Source organism: Agelaius tricolor, unplaced genomic scaffold, assembly GCF_023055355.1.
Source record: "Agelaius tricolor isolate 1412-34295 unplaced genomic scaffold, bAgeTri1.0.p SCAF_3, whole genome shotgun sequence".
NCBI lineage: Eukaryota > Metazoa > Chordata > Aves > Passeriformes > Icteridae > Agelaius > Agelaius tricolor.
In genome coordinates, this window is record NW_027269263.1 from 32,374,472 (window position 1) to 32,392,193 (window position 17,722).

General features: G+C 42.2%; 1 protein-coding gene across 2 annotated transcripts in view; it reads right to left on the reverse strand.

The window, feature by feature from the left end:
• The window catches only part of NAV3 (neuron navigator 3), a 511,162-nt gene extending 494,904 nt beyond the window's left edge, over positions 1-16,258 (reverse strand). The window contains exon 1 of one of the 2 annotated variants that reach the window (XM_071423373.1): positions 15,802-16,258. The gene's annotated coding sequence lies outside the window, so the exon portion shown is untranslated. Of the gene's footprint in view, positions 1-15,105; positions 15,367-15,801 lie in introns of those variants that run through there. The other variant, XM_071423374.1, reaches the window with a different exon arrangement.
• Between the last annotated feature and the right edge of the window lie 1,464 nt (positions 16,259-17,722).

Below are 17,722 nucleotides of genomic sequence, written 5' to 3' on the forward strand. Positions count from 1 at the left end.
GAAGTGAGGTGCAGCACACAGGGATGTCCCAGGGAGCAGACAGGGAGAGAAGAGAGGGTCAGAGCGATGCCGCGCAGGCAGCAGCAGGGAGCAGTGCTGGCACAGGCTGTACGGCAAACCTGAGCTCACACCATCGCTCTGTGTGACACAGCCCTGAGCTGCCACCCACCCAGTGACACTGCTGGAGCCTTGCTGCAGGGTGGTACCTGCTCTTCTCTGAAGGACTCAGGTACCCAGTCCTGCAGCTGTTCAGAGACAGCATGATCTTCCAGGGATGTGAATGGCTAACAAGTACCAATTTGGCACCGCAGTGCTGGAGCTAATAGATAGATAGCTAATAGACCTGAGGATCGGAGGCTAAAGGTGCAGCACATATCCCCACAACATGAGATATCCTTAGCAGAGAAAAGATTGTGAGTGATGGTCAGATTGGAGATGGATGAGGATGAAAAGAATTTTGCAAACTTCCGCTTTGAGGTCTATTTTTAAATATGATGTATTGGCCTTGACCTGTTTGTGCACCTAGAGAAATTCCTTAAAGAAAATGGGTAAGAGAAGAGATCATAATAAAGACGAACACCATGTGAGCTTTTTCTCTTATCTTGGGAAACCTCAAAAAACCACACTTGATATAACTAAGACATTTTAGATTCCATGAACCCCTATGTTACAGGAGAAGCATATGCTGCACAAATGGACAGCAATATAAATACCTGCTTCCCACAGCATTAATTCCCTCATAGATTAGCTATAGCTATAGTAAAAATGTGCTGAATTTTAGAGAAAAAATCCTGCTTTGCTCTCTAAGCCTGCTTCTTTGAGTGTGAAAATATGTAACATTTAAGAAGCTGAAAGTGACTTCAATGTCCATGTCCCACTGACCTGGCACAGGGAGTGAGGCAGTTGCATCCATTATCTTTTGCTGATTTCCTTCTACAGCAATGAATCTACACAGAGCCAAGACTGATTTACATGGACATTTACCAGTTACATGGGCTTACCTAACCTGATCCCTTTTGCAATTATGTGTAAATATAAAGTAGAAGCATAGTACAAAATGTTACAGAACCAAGCTCTGGTTGTGGCACAGTAAGCTAAAAATTCTCTATATTAAAAGTTCAGCTGACCTGCTTAGGACAGCAACAGCTTCTGCCAATGGAGTGTTCCAGCCTCTGGGTTCAGCTGTTTTTCCCCCTTAAATCATTCTTTGCTAACACAGAAACCACACTGGTCTTAGCAGACCTAAAGTGATGACACTTCAACTACCCAGTAGGTTACATACACTTTTGTGAGAGCACGGAAACCTGATCCTGATTTTTGAAATGAGGCAACATGCAAGTCTCATCTTAAAAGAAAAAAAACCAAACTGGATAAAACTCAGAGATTTTTTTTAAGAAAGATAGGAAATATGTCTATTTTAAGGTTGTTTGGATGAAAATTATTTAATTTATAACAGAAAGTTTAACTTTTTTTTTTTTTTTAATCAGCCTGCTTTCCAGAACAGCACATGCTTATTACATTCCCCTGGCTTTTTTTGTTGCTGTGTTTTTTTTTATCCTATCCCTTCACCCTTTTCCTCTTTTTTTTTCTTTCCTGTTATGAGAATTAAACTAATTTGGATCTCTCCACTGAGGAAAGATGTATAGGGAAAATTCTGGTCTTCACAAGATGCCATAAGCAGGCCCAGGCTCACTCTCACCTCTGCTGGTCACTCAAGCTGTGCTTGAAGTACTCTCAGCCTTTGGCTCCCAGCTTCACACCGTGCTGTAATCACAGCAACATCTTTGTTAAACCTGAGCATCCTGGCTGAAAATGCAAAGGTAGTCTCCAAACAGGCCCTAGTCCATTAAGAACAGCAGGATCAGGACCTCAGAGTGTATTCTGAATTGAACAGGGAGTCACCAGAGTGTGTAGAGCATTAGTGTGATATGCTCCTGGTACTCCTTCCTCCCCAGAAGACACACCATTTGCACAAAACTTTCAGCAGTGCCTTTCACCTTCTCTGCAGCTTATGTCTCTGGCATGATGCCCTAAATCTTAAGTTATATGAAACTGGAAGGGATTAGCAGCTTCTGTTTCACCAATTATATTACTTTTAATTGCCTTGAAGGATTCATTTGTCTTCACTCCAGTAACCTTTGGCAGCAATCAGGAGCTCAAGCACTACTCCCACACACAGCAGTTCTTTTCAGTCATACTACTTTTACTGAAAGGTCCTTAAGAAACAAAAACAACCTCATTCAGATAGCTTTGCAGATGTATTTATTTAAATTCCACCTCTGATAAAATTAAAAGATTAAGTATACTTCAGAGAAGCAAGAAATTGCTTCATCATCACCAGGAATGGGCTTTAAATTCTTGTCTATGTTTTACAAACAGCATAATCAAAGTTCAATAGAGAATATGCAAAGATTGCAAACCTATAGCAGACAGAGAAATTTACATAAATAACAGATATGAATATCTGATGTTTACAGAAATAAAACTGCATGCTATGAAAACAGACTAAAGACTACAACTAAAAAAAATTTCATTATGATGATTTTTCAAACCAAAGCTCATTGTAGGTGCATATGTAGAAGACAGTTGAAATGCAAGGAGGAACATCTATAGTAAAACAGTATCTACATATTGTTATGCTGTATTGCTAAAAGAAATTTGGATTAAGGATTGGATGAAAATGGGGATTGTTTCCCCTTCAAGACCTTTGAATTTCACAGCTACAGCAGAGACCTGCACAATTCAATGGGAACCTGGTACCAAAGACCTTTAACAACCTTAAAAAATCTGTTCTTTAATATCTCACATTGAAAGTGGGAATTTGATTTTTTTTTAAGGTGGTCGTGTAAAATACCATATCAAGTAAATTGCACTGATCACATTGATTCTGATCTGGAAATACGACAAGGTCACATAAAAGATGACAATTTACTTATTACTGTGAGTTAAAATGTGAAATATAAGGAGACTGTTCAGCAGAGCAGTGCTTAGCCCAATTCATCCACGCTAGAACCAGCCTTTCTCAATGCATGACTGAAGGTTTATAAGCCAAACTGGATTCTTGCAAGTGGTTTCCATTGGGAAGCAGGAGGACCCTACAGATGTGGCAGAAGCAGAATTTTGCCTAATGCTCAACTGTTTGTTTTTTTTGAAGGATAAAACACTGGTTTCACTAGTATCTGGAAGACATTGACATCTCATCATGTTAAGAATACTGTCAGTACTCACCCAAAAACATAAGAAAGGGAAAGTGAATAAGCCAGCCTATAAACTTCAGGAATTAAAAAAAAAAACAAAAAAAAAAGAAACCTGAACACCAAAATTCCCTAAAAAGCAAGGAGAACCAATACCTCACATCTCTAAACACATTGTGCTCGACAAGGTCACCTCCTAATTCAGAGAATTCATTTAATCCTCTGGATGAATGCAGCATGTGTTGCACTCCCAATGAAACCACACAGGCTCCAAATAAGAGGCCATCAACTACTGCTATAAATGCAGTCAAATGCTGGGAGCCTGAATAGCATAATTTGATTTTCCCCTTTCCAGTACAAAAACAAAACAAAGAGAAGTGTTTTACTGTGGAAGGTGTGCATCGTTTAAAAGGCCAAAAGGTGCCTTTCCTTCTAAATTTTAAAAACATTAATCAAGAATGAAATAAAGAACATGTGCAGGTCAAAGGTTAATATCCCAGGGTCTTTAATGTGCATTTACCACCCACTTCTTTTCCATTAACACCATCACCTCCTCCCTGTCTTTCAACACCCCTCCAACTATTCTTGCCTGGTGTCTCGGTTATTCACACAACTGAAAAGTAGTAATTATTTTGCAGTTAATCTTCAGGAAACTGCTGCATAGAAAACAGGCTTTGCCTTCTATTCCAAAGTCTGAAGGGAATGACCACTAGAGAGAAGATACTGTTTCATTTCTCCTCTAAAGGGTTTGCCTGGGTTTTTTTGTTTGTTTGTTTGTTTGTTTGTTTAAAGATTAGAAGACCAGTTTCACTATTACCTTGAAGACACTGACATCATAACACAACAAAAATATCATAAGAAAGAGGATAACCAAGGTCTATGGAGGAGATTTTGATTTTAGAGATAATGGCATTAATCCAAGATAGATTTAAATGATTTAAATAATGTGACTGTAGAAATTCACAAGCACTTTTCAGGATAGAGTATGGCTCTAATTATATCTGAACAATTAACCTTTACAATTGTGCTGTTTAGAATGCTTCTCTGAGTGGGTATATTCTTAATAATTGGGCCATTAATTAAAATTGCTATCTCAAGGGCTGCCAGAAATCTTCAGTAAAAAAAAATATATTGGGCTGGGATGGAACCAGGACAAAATAATCCCTCTCTGAATGTGTGTTCTATCATATTCACTGGAAAAAAAAAAGAAAAGAGAGGAAAGCAGACATTGTTCCTATATGTTCTCCACTTTTCTAGAAAATATAAAGCAGTATTTGAAAAATTTCAAAAGCATTTCCATATCAATAAGGAAAGGTACCAAAAGGGTAAAAAGATAACTTAGATATTTTTTCTTCTGTTCTTTCCCAAAAGGTAGAATGAACCTATTGGTAAAATACATCTTTTTCATTTCTAGCACTGATGTTTTTTTAATTCTCCCTAAACTGTCTTCATGATACTAAGCAAATCTCTAACATCATTACTTGTATTTACTGAACCAAGATTTTTCCCAAGTCGTCCTTTCAGCAGTGAAAACAAAGGCTACTGTGTTTACTCAGAAAATATTTCTCAAACTCCATTAAGTGATTATGTTAGAAATTAGGAAAAAATCCCCAGCAGTGAGATTTAAACACCTGTACATCTCAGTCAGGAGAATCTCTGCCCTCTGGCACATCAAGGCTGGTTGGACAGACTGAGCTTGCAGGTTCCTCATTAGGTTTAATTCTACTCTACTGAACACGTGCTTTGCTGAATTAAAGAAATAGATAAATTTTTAACTGCTCTTCAAGAGTAGCAACTTGTGCTGAACATCTTTGATTTTAGCAGGTAGATAAAAAAAAGATCTGACCTCTGATTATATCCAGACAAGCTTCCTGGTGAATACTCTCAGATGACAAGTCATATTCAAAACCAGAGATAAGTCTGTGATATATAAGTCCGAAACAAGTCTCCTTAAAACTTCTGGCCTTATTGTATTGCATTATATTGAGTCTGTTAACCTTATTGCTAAATACTCTTCTGTTGTGGAGTTACTCATGTTGCCCTGGATGGGAAAGCCCTCCACATGGGCAGCAGGATGTACATTTTATGATTACTTTGGCCAACTCCAGAAATCTGTCAGGGGAGGCCATTTTTATGCCATGTGGAAAGTTGCATGTTCCAGTGCTTTGCAGACAGATTTCTTCTGCCTGAAACTTCTTATCTGCTATTTGCTCTCCTGCATGCTTGAGGCAAAAGGTTGTAGGGCATTGTCAGGATTTTCACATCAGACACACGGAAAATCTATTTCAGGATCTCAAAGTGGAAAGTGGTAGCACAGGTCACTTAACACTATCGGTCATTTCATCTCACAGGAGACATGGATGAGAGGGCTGGGTAGAAGGAGGATTATGCCTCAAGCACCTCAGAACTGGTTCTGTCCTCTCTGCCCCCAAAATAGCATGGGTACACACAGGAGCTAATACACACATGTACAGCTAGGAATGGGCATTCATATTTTTTCAAATACACTGTTATTCAGCAATTTGGGGAAGTGGGCTTAAAAGAGAAACAGAAACAAACATCTTGGGCCCTCTTTAACTTTCCATTACTCACTGCTTCTGAAAATGCATTTTTTAGTTTTTCCATTTTTCTTCTCAAAATGTGTCACACATTTTCAGAAAATTAATGTGAGGATTTATAGTGCTAACTTTATCAGCAGTGCATATGCATTTTAATAACTGAGTTAACCTTAGGCTAACATTAGCCTATGCAGTAGCTGGTGGTACACACTGGAAATCCTGTGTGCCTGTGCAACAAGGAAGCAGCAGGGAGGAACCTAACACCAAGCTTCATTTAGTGTTCTGTCATGTGAAACTCTCCTACTGGGGCTACAGAGAAACTGCCAGGTAGTCCACATCCTACAAAAGAAAGAAACTGAGCTAAGAGATGATGCTGAGGCCATTGTTACTTTAATCTAGGATCACTCTATCTGTAAGGGACAGTCTGTTGAACCTCCTGAGGCCACCTCTGTCTCCCTCCTGAGAGAAACTCTGCTCACCCCTCTCATTCTTCAAGGAAGGACATACCAGTTCTGCGGCTCTGACTGAGTAAAGATCACAAAATATGCATGTTGGAACATCAGAAGCATCTGCTTCTGGCAAATGTAGTGCTCACAGTTCAAATACCCAAGAATCTCTGCCACCTAATGGCTGCAATAAATCAGGATTTGACTTGCACGCATTGACTGATCATCATAAAATGAAAAATATTGGAACTCGGAGCCTAAAAATCTTTGCATGAAAAACTAATGTGATATTAGTAGAGAGAACAGCAGTTTGAAAATGGAAGGAGCATGTGATGGGACTGGCAACAATCTGCAGGTAAATCTCAGCTATATGCAGGTCACGAACTCAACTCCCTTGTTACTTCCAAGCCTGAAATTTATTTAATAGAAAGAAATAAAATGTGAGAGAGAAGGGAATAAATTATCCTATTTTAACATCATTGAATTATGTCCCATGAAGTTACTGCACTGAAGTTTTCATCAGCATGAGCAGAGGATGAGTAAACTAGGGCGGAGCAGATTGCCAACAAGAGCCTTTAGCTACATCATTCTATATGCTTTAAAAAGTGCTTGTAAATTTTTACACTTGGGAATTTCATGGACTCACACCTGATGTTAATCTGGTCTTTAATCATGTTGTTGATGCTAGCAAATTCTTGCAATGATCCTTAATAACTAGGGAAACTGATTTTACTTTACACAGATTGAAAGCTGTTAACTACTTTGCTGTTCAACATTTAAGCCATCAGTTATTCAGTGTGTGTAACCAGTATGGTAGCCTATCTTTCTATGGCAGATCACAAATAATAAATAAAAAAATTACATTAAGAAATAAACCAAGGAAATACCCCAGAATATGATAGTGCTTTCAAGATAGTCAGCCAGTTGTCCCCAAATTGGTTATTTTGCATCCAAAAGATAACTTAAGGAGCTTTGGTTTTTACCTGTAACTCAAACTATTTGCAATATGCTATGCAAGAAAAGGATACAGTATTTGGTGTAGACCCATAAAGTTCTCTTACAACTGAGATATTTGTCAATTCCCCCCAAATGAAAATATAAATCAAAGGTTTTATTTTCTATCAAGGCATACAAAATGAATAGCAAGGACATGGGCTAGAATGTAGCAAGAATTGATTCTTCTATGGATGAGATCACATAAAATTATCTTACAGTCAACTTATTGTAAATAAGGAAATTTATGCTTTGTTTCTAATGTAGTAGACCTTTAAAAAACAAATTACAGAGCTTTAGTCAAAACTGACTCAGGGTAAAAATCAGTGTTTAAAAACTGACTCCATAAAAATGAGCAGCTACAGATAACAAAATAATCACAAGGACACAAGCATCATTTAAAAGTTACTACAGAAAGTGTGGATTTAAATGTTAGTAGTACACTGTCATCCAAACTAATAGGGTGTCAACACTAGGCTCAAATGCTCACTTGCATCTTTTTTAGTGCCACTATCACATGCAAGACTTCCATAACACTTTCCCATTTACCAGTCAAACCTAGCTGAGTGATGCAGACTATCATTTTGTCTTTATCTGTTTATTAATAACACAGGGTGAGAAACTGCTTACATGTATGAGCATGTACAGTCCTTGTACTACATTTACAGTAAATTCTTATAGAAGTCCTTTCTTTCAACTCCTTTTAGCTAGTTATTAAAAACTAACTAAAATGTCTTTCAGTTCAAAATGTCCTGAGCACTTTCTAGCAATGGGAAATCTACCACCCTTGTGAGCAACCTGTTCCAGTGCCTACCACCCTTGTAAAAAATGTCATCCTTATGTCCAATCTAAATCTACTCTCTTTTAGTTTAAAGCCATTACCCTTTGTCCTTTCACACAAGCCCTGCTAGAAAGTCTGTTTCCATCTTGTAAGGTACACTTAAGGTACTGAGAAGCCACAATAAGGTGTCTGTGGAGCCTTCTCCAGGCTGACAGCCCCAGCTTTCTCAGTCTGTTTTCATACATGAGGTGCTCCATCCCTCTGATCACCTCATGGCCCTCCTGTGGACCCCTCCAACAGTCTATGTCCTTCTTATGCTGGGGACTCCAGAGGTGGATGCAGCAGTCCATGTGGTACCATGAGGGACTATGGCAGAGTAGAGGGGCAGAAGCCCCTCCCTCAACCTGCTGGCCATGCTGTGTTTGTTGCAGCCCAGAATACAACTGGCTTTCCAGTTACATCCAGCTTTTCATCTGCCAGCATCCCCAGTTCCTTCTCAGCAGGGCTGCTCTCAATCCCTCAGCTTTTACTGGGGGTTGCCCAACCCAGGTGCAGCACCTTGGCCTTGTTGAACCTCATGAAGTGCCCATGGGCTGATTTCTCCAGCTGCAATCCCTCTGGAGAGCATTCAATCCCTCAACTGCACCACTCAGCTTGGTGTTCTCTGCAAAGCTGCTGAGGGTGCACTCAGTGCCACAGCCGATGTCACTGATGGAGATATTAACCTGTGCTGGTCCCAGTGCAGACCCCTTGGGGACAGCCCCTGTCACTGACCTCCACTGGGATACTGAGCTGCTGACCACCATCCTCTGGGTGTGACATCCAACCAATTCCTCATCCACCTAACAGACAATTCATCACATCCATTTCTCTTCAATTTAAGGAGTAGGATGTTTTGGGTGACTGCATCAAAGCCTTTACAGAAGTCCATACAAATGCCACCTGTAGCCCTTCTCCTGTCCACAGATGCGGTCACTCCATCACAGAAGGCTCCTCAGTTGGTCAGGCAGGACTTGCCCTTGGTGAAGCCATGCTGGCTGTCTCCAGTCACTGCCTTCTCCTCCATGTGCCTTAGCACAGATTGTAGGAGTGTTAGTGTTGGATACAGGGAGGGAGAAAAAAGCTAAATGGACATTGCTTTTATTTAGAAGTAATTCATCATCTGGTCACTGTATTCTACTAACAATAAAAGTCTCAGCAGGGTGGTTTTAAACTGGTATTGGACCACTTGGGACTGTTTATTTTTACCCAGCTCTCCAGATTGAAACCTACTTATCAATGCAGAGCTTCTTTGCCTCTTTGTTGAAATTATCTCCAATGCTCTGCCAAAATAATGACAATGTTGTGACAGTCTCTGAAGGTTTGCTTTGATTACCTCTGCATCATGGTGACACAGAACCACTGGACTGCTTTGATACTCAAGAGAAAGGACAACAGGTTACATAAACAGTGTTTTCTAGCCACAGAAGATAAACAAATTCCTCCCAGACCCTCTAAAGTAACAGCCTAGTTCATTTATTACTGCTTCAGACTAAATAACTGCTAAGTTTTTTCCCTAAAACTGGTGTGTGCATCAGTGCAGGGATGACATATTTCACTTGCTTTCACTTTTACTGAGTCAATTCCTACATGCAGTTAGTTACCCCTTTCTTACATTCTTCAAAATGATATTTCTCAGTTTTCACGCATATATCTTAAAGAAGTAATGCCCCAAAATGTATGATAGCAGCTAAAGCTTAGAATTAAATAATTGTGATTTTACTGGAGTTCCATACTGCCTAATAGTTTATAGGGTAACTCAGTGCCTTATGCATGCTGAAATGCCTTCAAATAACTGCATCAATTCTCCAGTGTATATTCCAAGATATATTGACTCTTGCTTTAACTATTTTGGTGTCTTGGATGACTAATCAGCTTTGTTGTGAGTCAAGACTTTCTGTAAGGATATGTGGATTTGCTGCCTCCAGAAGAGCAATACTGCATGAATTCACAATGGTTTTAAATAGATTGTAACAACCCTTATCATCTTAGGCTCTTCTGTAAATTCATCAGCTGTTCCATCAACAATTTTTAACTGCCAGTTCCTCAACATTATTTTAACTTTTGCCAATTTAATGTACTTCCATCCTGCTTTATTGATTTTTAAAGCTTAATAACAACACATTAGGACATAGTCCACAGATGAAAGTTTTATAGTCCAGCTGGAGTTTTACCATAAAACCCATTCATCTGCAGTAAACAGAATTGTTCATAGTGAACAAATAAACAATTTTGGTTTTGACATGCTCTTCCAAGTTGCCATATTACCTAGGATTGGCTTTCTTTTTAACACAAAGAAAGACATGGATATCTATTTAAAAACAAGGTGGAAATGAAAAAATTGGCCAGAAAAAGTTAGATGTTACACACATTTGAAAAAAAGTAACATTTCCCTGTAAGAGTTAATTGACATCACAGTGAAAAAAGACAAATATAAACAAAACAGAACCCTTAATACAACAATGACTCCTGAAAAAGGTAATTGCACCATAATTTCATATTTGTAACTGTAAACTTAATTAATGCTTCATTAACAGATTTTAGCATCTTCCTTATGGAAGATATTTCTTCCCAAACCTAAAACAATGATTCTGCTTCTCTTCAGCCAAATATTTTGTTTCAAGTAGCATCTATCATCTTCTTAATGAAAATGTCAGTAACACAGAGAGAAGCAGCACATTTTCCACAAAGAAGATATGTAGAAGATATATATTTATATGTAATAAGTCTAATATGAAAAATGTCTCCTTTTTTATGACATGTAAACATATTTGATATATTTTCCCTCTAAATCAAATTATTTAGTACACTGCAGGACATCCCGCTTAAAAGGACTCCAGGATCACATTTTATTTCTCTAGGAGCATGGTTCCAAATAACAAAAAAAATTTCATGTTTTCTATTTGATACTGACAGAGATTGATTAAAATCTGGGGAAACAACAATTGCTACTATTTCTGTCAGCTCACAGTCAAGCATTCTCTCTTACAATTTTTAATAGTGCTTAGGCTTTTTTTAACTTTATGTAAATATTTTTCTGGTTTGGTATAAATATTAACTTGCTTTATTAACACTATTACTTCACCAACTTTCAGTTACTTCTCAATTTTTTGCATTGGTTCCATCTAAAAGGTATCATCAGTGGGCTATCCTCTAAGAATCAACTGGGACCACCTCTGTTTCAAATTAGAGCTTAGCACCTACTGCTGCAGTACAAGTAAACCAAACAGTCATGACTGCATTGTGGTGTAACAGAATGCAATTATTATTGTTTAAATTAAGTTCAGAGATGGAAAGTCACCAGAGATCGAAAGTCATCACTAACATAATGGTGTGACCTTATTTTTCTTGCTCACATTTCCTTTCTGTCTGCTGGAATTAGTCTAGAAGGACACTGCTGTCTCATTTGAAATACGTCTCCTGATGTACGTGTCTGGATGTGGAACACATTTGCTCTGTGGAGCCACGAGCCTGACTTGTTCTGCAGACTCCACTTAAAACACTGTGAACCACTCATTGCAGTAAGTGACATTCACCAGCCCGTTCCTGAGAGACCTGACCATCTCCACCCACAAAAATTAACAGCCAAACCTCAGAGGATCTCAAGATCCATTGGCTCCCTTTCAGACAAATCCCTGGGAAAAGCCTTTTTTGCATACAGTTTCCTGATACACTTGCACAGAAGGGCGCATTAGTGCTTGCACCATCCAACACTGTCCCCAGAGGACACCTGATTTGCATGCAGACAACCATGTGAAGCAGTGCTCCAAGAAGCTAGTGAGGACCAAGAAGCTCTGTCAGAAGAAGGACTGACTTTTTAAATGCTTCTGTCCTGCACAGGGTTTCTGTGATACCTCAAGGTAGTCCAAATCCAGAGGACTAAAAGCAGGAACAAGGACTGGTGAGCTTGGAATGCTAAGAGATGGGACTCAAAGCTGAACCCTGGTCTGCTAATGTCCAGTTGAGAAGAGTAGACATCTCACATTCCCAGTTTCCTATCTGTCTTTTTTGGGCTAACAGATGAACATTTGTCTCTCAATTAAATAGATACAATTCTAAATATAGATACAGAAGTGGAAAAAAAAAAAACCAACTAGGAGGTGTTATTTGTATGCAGTCATTTTCAAGAGCAGAAAAGAAACACTACAGCACAAGCAAAACATACAGCAATTACCAATACAAATTACATATTTTACAAAGTCTTTCTGCAAGGAAATTTTACCATGGTATTTCTTATAACGGTTGTCAGGCAGACAGTGAGAATGTGGGTCTCATTTGACACTGACAAAATCCCAAGTCTTTTCATGGCAAGCATAGTATTAGGTCCTTGCAATGTGTATTATACTGATTGGCATAAGCAGAACGTAATAAAAAACTCAGTAGTGGTTTTGCCCCCATCTTGCTTATTTCTCTGACAAGATACATGAAGTTTATCTTAAAGAGGCCCAGTTTTCAGAAGCCAGCATCCATCTGTGATAACAATTTTCCATGCATGCATTTATCTTTGCAGTAATAACTGATCTACATATAAACAAACCAGCTCCTTACATACAAATTCTAACAGCTCTCAGGCAGATTATTTCATCAGCACGTGCAGGCAATACCACAAGGAGATTAGTACAGAAAAATGCATACGCATCAGTGCAAGTCAGATTCCTGCTAAAAAACCCAGCTACACATCTCCCAGCCATACACCTCTGATCCATCTCAATGTGGAGCATAAATGTAAAATTTAGCACAAATTAGATAACACTTCTCCAAGAAAAAGAGAAACTCTGTATTATTACATCCCTGTGTTACCAATCAAACATAATGAATTTTTGATCCTCTGCAGTATAAATCACAGCACTGCCAGCCATCTAAAGCAAACATTCCCAGACTCTGAAACACAGCTGTAAATATTCTTGCTCAGGGTGCTGGTCTTGGTGGCAATTTCTGGCATTGACTCATGCCTACTTTTCCTAAGTCCATACCAGTAAAAGCTGGATAAAACAATAGCTTTATGAAGGCTTCTGTTAGTTCCTATGAATTACTGCAGCTAGCTGTCCAGTGATGTAAAACTGACATTATTTTTACAATTCTCTCAAACTGAAATTCAAACTAATTTCAGCTATTCTCTCATAGTATTTTTAGTTGAATCAATATCATTCAGCCATTTTGAAAGCTGTTATGACACACACAAAGTAATACATACATGAACACATTCCCTATTACAGGAGAATAAAGGTTATGCTGCAACTCTTTTTTATACACATGTAATGTTTAAGTGTTCATTAGAGGACCCCAAGAGGGCCATGGGTTCCCTCAATATACTGTAAGTGCTTTTCTCCCTGCAAGGTAACAGCCTCACATCTCCTGTACTTTAATCCATTCTGTGACTGATGGTGACCCCTCCTCACAATGCATGGCAATATTCACTGGTAAAAAGCCCTTCAACTGTTCTGAATTTGGCTTCCTGAAGTCATATTACCATAGGAGTTTTTGATTTTAACTGTGGTAGTCTAGGCTAGATAGCATGTGAACTCAGGAAAGTAAGTATATTAAAAGGTTCCTCAATTCTCAGATCTGATTTTTTTTTTATATTTAAAGCCCACAGTAGGGGAAAGAGGAAAGAATGATTTTTCTCCTTGCAGCACTTCAGAGTCAATACATTTACCAAGATACAATCTGAATTCCATTCTGAGTTGCAGAATGGTTAGCTAATTGGCAAGCGCATACAATTTAAGAACTAGATTTCGTAGATTAAACTCATTACTTCAAGCTTTTTATGTTAGGCTCTGAGTCCCCGCATAACCTCTTCCCCTGCCGATTATCTGCCCTGCTCCCTTTTCCTATTCCATTCCCCTGCTTGAGTGCTGTAATCCAATGCCTTCTCTGCAAGGGTTGCCTCACCTGCCCCCCGTGCTTCCTCCTGTCCAGGCTCCCTCTCTCGCAGCCCCGGCTCCTCATAGCCCAGGCTTGACCCGAAGGTTATGGCAGTCCTCCCTGAGCCACCAGCGGCCCCTGGGCACCGCTGCCCTGTGTCACTCCGCTGTCACATCTCCCGGAGTGAAGCCAGTTACCAGGCGGCGGCGGCGGAGCTGGTTGTTGATCTGTGATACCCTCCAGCTGACTGCCTTTTTAGCATGCACGATCTTCAGGCCACAGACTACGCCTTTCTTTTGTGTCTGGAAAGCCTGTAGCAGTTGCTGGGCACTAGGAACAAACCAACCTTTGTATCGGGGGCTACAAAAACTCTTCTCACCTAAGGGGACTGCAATTCCCGTCCACCTTCACTAAAGAGAAAGATTAAATGAGGTCTGGGGATGTTTAAGGATGAGTAGACTACTCCGAAGCAAGGCTTGTTTTCTACGTTGACTGTTTTGCACAGAAAATAAAGCTCATCAAAGGCTTGAAGTTGCCTTTACTTTGAAAGAAATACGTCACCTTCAAATATGCAAAGCAGGTTTACTGTTGATAACCCAAGAGTTATTGACCTTGTATTTCAGCTGTTCTCAGCGTGCACTTTGGCTTTTTCTGTAATAAGATCATCTTACCAGCAGATGACTATTGATCACTTATGACAGAAACAAAAAGCCTTGAGCAGACTAATCTATTCATTGTGCTCAGTGCAAAATGATGTAAAAATTGACAAACACTCCCCTCTTCCCACCCACCCCAACTCACCCCCCCTCAAAAAATATAATGTAGTCACAATCAAAAACACCATTTCAGGATGAAACCCAGAGAACTAGGGAAGATGGTAAGCAACAGTAAGTTTTACTGGAGACCTGCTTGGTGAACAACTACCACCCGGCAAGAGCCATGGCACTACCAACCAAGCATGATCACAATTGGACAGAGTCCCCAGCACCTAACCCAAACCAGCTGGGGCCTTCCCCGTGCTGCCCACCCAGGAAGGGGAGAAAATGTACGGCTGCATGAGAAGGCAGTGGAGCAGGGCTGGCTGGCTCAGGACCCACGGGGCCATCAGCACCCTTGCCAACCCAACGCCGATGCAGTGGCAAGACGTGTCCCCCATCCCCAAGTTCTCCGGACGGGCACAGGCAGGTGGACAAGGAGCAGGTCATGGAGGGAGAAGCTTCTAGACTAACCTGCTCACAGGTTTCCACGATGTGCTTTCTCCCTCTCGGGGACCCAGACCGTGACACCCGGCTTGGGGGATGCTTTGGGCCGCTCTGCCCCTCTCCTCTCCGACGCGACGGGCGAGGGCGGTCCCCTGCCCGCCCCAGTGGAGGGCTCCAGAGGCTGCGGGGCGCTCCGGGCGGGGGGCACGGCCCGGGCTAGGGGACGAGGGGGATGCGGCAGGTACCGGCCGCGCCGGGAGCGGGCAGCCGGCCGGCTGTGTCCTCGCTCGCCGCAGATTTTAAGGTGAAGTGCGTGCGATTTCTCACCCTCACAAAAGGGAGGAGGAAGGAAAGATGATCAAGGAAGCAAACCAGGCAGGGGAGCGATGAAGGGGCGGGCGGGTGGGGGGGGGAAGAAGAAAAGGAGGGAGAAACAAAGGGAAGAATAAAACCCTCTCTGGGAGCAAGCAAACAAAGAGGGTAAAAAGAGCTCGGCGGTCTCCTCGGGGGGTAACCCCCCGCCGGGCTCCCCGGTACCGCGGCACCCCGCCCCGACGTGCGCCCCCGGCAGCCGGCCGGGCTGCGGCCCCGGCCCCTGCTGCTGCTGCTGCTGCCCACGGCCGCGCACGGCGGAGCCCCGCGGGCAGGACCCCGCGCCTGGCCGCTGTCGCCCTGGGAAGTTCGGCGGCGCGGAAACACCCCCGCGGGGTCGGGGCACCTTACCTGTCGGCCGGCACTCCTCGGGGAGCGGTGGGATGAAGCGGGGGAAAAAAACGGGGAGGAAAAAAATGATAATAAAGCCACCCCAGTTTCCGAAATTGCACCGCTCGATCAGGTTACTATGGAAATCGTCGCGAGGAGGCAAAAAAAAAAGCCAGAAGCCATCCTCATCCTCTCCGCCTCCGCGAGGCACCGCGGCGCCGGAGCCGCTGCCTCCCCGGGCGCAGGGCTGCGCGCTGCTCTCCGCCGCCGCGCACCGGCCCCGGCCCCAGCCCCGCGCCGCGCCGCCAGCGGTGCTGCCCCCCGCCGCACAGCTGGAATTTAAAGGGGCCGTGCTCTCCGGGCGCCGCTGCCCCCGCCGCCCGGGGCCGGCTGGGTGTGCCTTCGTAACCAAAAGTTTCCCGCGGGTGCGCCGAGATACGGCATCCGCAGGGACACGGCGATGAAGGAGCGGCGCGTTCGCTGTGCGTAGCCCTGGGCGTTGTGAATTATTATAGGCGTAACAGCAGGATCCAAAGGCCTCAACAGAGCTCAGTTGCAACGAGCGCTTTGCACAGACACGGGTAAGAAGCAGCCCCAGCCTCTGAGAGCTTTTGTAATGTGAGCAGTGAGGGCAGACAGGAGGGAAAAAAAGTGTATAAAATGCATGAGGAAGGGCTGAAAACTTCCTAACCACCCCAGCCCGGAAATCACAATTTTTACATTGCAACTAAAAGACTCAAAAAATACAACAAACAGTTCTGACACAAATCATCCTGCCTGTGTCCCTTATTCATAAACAGAAGCGCTTGTCAAGCCTGCCTGTTCTGAGAAGTGAGAGTTTGGCCTGCAGGACACCCTGGCCAGCCTGGAGGCTGGATCCGTTTGAAGGCCACCTGTGGAGAGAGCTGTGCCAAGAGCTGCCACTGCCCATGCAGACTTTGGCCTGACTGGGTGGACAGAGCTTAGCAGCCCTTGCCACCAGTTCACTCTGCCCTATCTGTCCCCACCTTCACACCTCACATGCTGCTCTGCTCTGCCCCACTCCCGTGTGAGCCCTTTTCCACCACAAGCCCTCTCTCTGCTCCAGCAGCATCAGGTGCTGCAGCTGATTCAGGAACTACCACCCAAAGCATGGGTTTTCACCCCTAAAGAATATATTCCACAAGTTTCTGTCGATGGGGAATGAGGCTTCTAAGTTATTCCAGCTCTGAAAAATGGCTGCCTGCAGAACACAGGGAAAACCCCATCTTTGCTCTCTTGTTGCAGTCTAACACTATATGTGCTTCAGCTCCCAAGAAAGGGAAAAAGTGGGGAAAAAATAGTTTTCAGATGATTGCCTTAAACACCTATGAAGAAAAGGAGCCCCTTCTGGAGTAAAAATGTGCATTTATTCATTCCAGAGTAAGAGCACTTTGCAAGTCATAGGTTTAGGGAAGATAGCTTGCAGTTAATGGTTCCCATGATACCTGTGGGTCTTCAAAAAACCTTCATTTTCCAGTCTATCAGCCAGTCAACCCTTGCAGCTCTTTATTTTGCACCAATATTCATCAGTGCTGGTCAGCACAGCTGCAGCTGAAACCACCTCATGAGGTGAGGGAATTAGCTACCCGAGGGATGTTTGGATGGAGGAGTGAAAAATAAATAAAAGAAACAAAAAAACCCCTCCTACTGAGCTGTGTGGTATTTCCCCATTACGAATAATGCCTGACATTTCAGCTAGTCATTTCTATTTAAGAAAGCAAGAGGCATAAAATATACAGCCTAGTGAGAACTAGGCTTAGTGTTAAGAAATAAGAAAGGGCTGACCAAAGGCAAGAATTGACAGCCACATTGTCCAGGAATCCAGTTTGCCAAATACCATCATAACTTGAAATATTCCTACCAAAATACCACCATCACTTGAAATATCTCTGAAAATAAATAAGGATAGATTTTCACCATA